Source organism: Ailuropoda melanoleuca, chromosome 5 (assembly GCF_002007445.2).
Source record: "Ailuropoda melanoleuca isolate Jingjing chromosome 5, ASM200744v2, whole genome shotgun sequence".
Classification (NCBI taxonomy): Eukaryota; Metazoa; Chordata; class Mammalia; order Carnivora; family Ursidae; genus Ailuropoda; species Ailuropoda melanoleuca.
Window position 1 is genome coordinate 116674665 of NC_048222.1, and position 3099 is coordinate 116677763.

Here is a 3099-nt window from a genome sequence, read left to right on the forward strand (position 1 = left end):
GGAAAGACTCGCCCTCTCTGATACGGCAGATGCAAGAAGGAAAGTCTATCGTACTCTGGCACCAACCTTCTGATACAAAAAAGAACTATATTGAGAGTAAAGTAGATAAATAAAGTGAAAAACTTTTACCATACTTGTGGGGTAAATTAATATTCAATAGTTTAAAATTTATGTATGCCATAAAACACTGTGGCAAACTATAGTCCTCAACAAATAAACCGAAGACAGTCCTGTGAGGATATTAAATTTGAGAGTAAGCCCAGTGAATTGCTAAACTCTAAGAGCCCATAACCTGCCTGTCCTTTATTTTCCAGGTCACCTAGACAAGGGTATTTCTTGTTTCATGGAGGCTCTGAAACACTTCTTTTTTTTTTTTTTTTAAAAAGGCATTAAGAAATGATGACTCAAAGATTTTAAACCCTAATGTTACAGGCAGAGCTTCATTTTTATGGAATATAAAATTCTGTTAAATGGAATTTAAGCTCATTAAGGGAGGCCACTACTAAATCGTGTCCCTGCAGCATTTCCAGATACTTGGGCACAGCTCACTCAGTACCTGCGAATGCCATACAGGACTGATGAGCTTCGTGTCCTCACTTCCGGCATTCCACTTATTCTAGGAATCGGAGTGATGTGCATTTGATACCAGGATGATTATCCTGTTGTGCCTTGGTTATTTGGGGTTCTTGCTGTAACCCGTTTTCTCTCTTTTAAAGACAAGACTTTTCAAATTCCGTCTTATTGGCCCGCTCTTCTATGGGTGTTATATTCATTTCAGCAGCTACAGAGGCAGAGGTCACTCCTTCTGTGATTCTGTTTAGGTCTTGCAAATATTAACAACTTCTTCCAACTCTTGTATCGGTGTTGCCCCATTTCTAATAGCCTCTTCCTACAGCCCAATAACATCAAAGGTGCCTTTACTTGCCAACAACTTTGCTTTCAGATCCAGAATTTAGCAAATTTTTCAGCCTCAGGAACACCAGACAATATGGTAAATATTTCATTAGAAAGTACATCCCCTTCAATGATCTGCAGACACTCCGTTAGAGTGTTGTTAATTTTATAGGACAGTTCAAGCTGTGCTTTCTTTTCTTCATCTTCTTTTTCCATACTGTTCCAGAATGAAATATTAATTTCCTCTATTATTTTTCTTTTTAAGTTCCATAGGAGACTGTTTCTAGATTTTTCCCCTTAGATTTCTGCCACTCTTCTAGTTGTTTCCCTCAATCCTCTGCTGTGATCTTCTTAATATTTGGATTAGTTTGGGTCTTATTTGGGACTCTTCTTGCATTTACAGTTTGGTCACCAGATTGAGTTTTGGGAGCTGTCTTGTTGAGAAAACGGTTCCAGGGAAGAGTTTTTTTCAACTTGGAGTCCAAAGTCTGTGCTTTTTGATGATAGCTGTTGGTGTATTTATTCCCATTGGTGCCACTTGCTGTTATGTTAGGGGTGCTTGGAATAACTGAATTAAAACTGCCAACTGTCAAATTAAGACTTTGGCTTAAGGCTTTAGATATTTTGCAGTGCACATGAAGTCCAAGATCTAAAGCAGTTTAAGTGGATTTCTGATCTTGCTTAGTGTTTGGATGTCTGTTGCTATAGCCTCCCTGAAGCACACTGGGGCATGTCCAGGGTTTGGTTTGCTTTACTTTTTTGTTCAGTGACAGTGTGTGATAGTACCTTAATTTCATTTGGTCTTTCATATTTATCCCTATTAACCTTTATATCCTTTATGTTCTTGACTACTTCTTTCTTTGATGCTTGAGTCCTACTAAGGGTCTGAACATAATGAGAGGGAAGTGTCTTTGGGGGTTTTTCTCCCGGTCTTACAGGATTTGGTCCTCTCGAGAGTTGCTGTGAATTTACTGGTAGAATCCTAATTTGTGTTTATCTAATAAATTGTTTATTAACTCTTTCAGAACAGCGCTATTCCCCCTGAACTTTTGCCCAAGGCTTGTTTACGAGCCAAATTGCTCTTGGTTTGATTATAAGAGTTAGTCTTTGGTTTACCTATTGTCCATAATTCAGATCTTTGGCTTCCTTTTAGAGTCTGAGAAGGTCTGGGGCAAGTCTATCCAAGGATTTATTTTCCACATGGTTATTGTCCACTGAGTCTGCACATTGAACATTTCCTTAATTTACTATCTGCTGTTTTGCAGTTTTTAATTCCTGTATATTAAGTGACCCCACGGTTTTTTTAGACAGTTCTCCAGTAGTGAATGACCTAGCTTCATGCTGTTCTTGACTATTGCTGGAAGGCTTACAGTTTAAGTTAGAAGAAATACATCCTGAAGTCAGCCTTTTGCCCAGAAGTTTTGGTGGCCCCCAACTTTGGCTTCTGGATCCTGTGATATTGGCAGGTCTGGGCTGGAGTTTAATGCTGCTGGGTCTTAGAACTTTGGTAGGCAAAGCAACCTGATTGGTAGCATCCTTTTTTGAGTATAATAATAGATTTAGCCTTAGGTAGAAGATTCAGACAGTTACTCAGCTTTTAGATAAGGTTTGGTGTTTTGGCACGTCAGAATTCCCTGGGCTGGTAGGCGCTTCTGGACCTTTCTCTGCCACTCTTTAGCAGCTGTGGATGGCCCCGGTGGCACCATGACTCCTATGTGACAGTTTTTCCTTCCATTTTTTAAAATTTAATTGTTTAGTGTATCTTCCACAGTACCATCAGAGAGATCTTCCTGAAACACATTTGATCCTTAGTTTAAGAACCAAGTTCAATGAAAAAATAAAATCAAAATTTGTTAATTTTGATGGATAGAATAAGTTTAAAAGGGACATCTGAACTGAACCTTGGTAAAAACCTGTGTCTGGTGCCCAGTAGCCTACAAAACAAACTCGTAAATCTTTGTATGGCATCAAATGTTCAATATCTATTCCATCTTGGTCTTCTGATTTTTATTGTATGGAAACCCTGTCCCTCACATGCGATATCATCATGCCTTGATAATTTTAACATGTTATTTCCTCTTCCCTCTTCCAACATTCCTTTCTCCAGAAATTGTGGTGAATGGGCTCTTACTTCAGGCCCAGATGAAATGTGGCTTCCTTGTTGAGTGACCTCACACACTCAGGTAAAGTCATTGTTTTGTTCCT

At 38.9% G+C, this 3099-nt stretch overlaps 1 pseudogene; it reads right to left on the minus strand.

The window, feature by feature from the left end:
* Positions 1 to 319: 319 nt before the first annotated feature.
* LOC100472700 lies at positions 320 to 2600 on the minus strand (annotated as a pseudogene).
* Between the last annotated feature and the right edge of the window lie 499 nt (positions 2601 to 3099).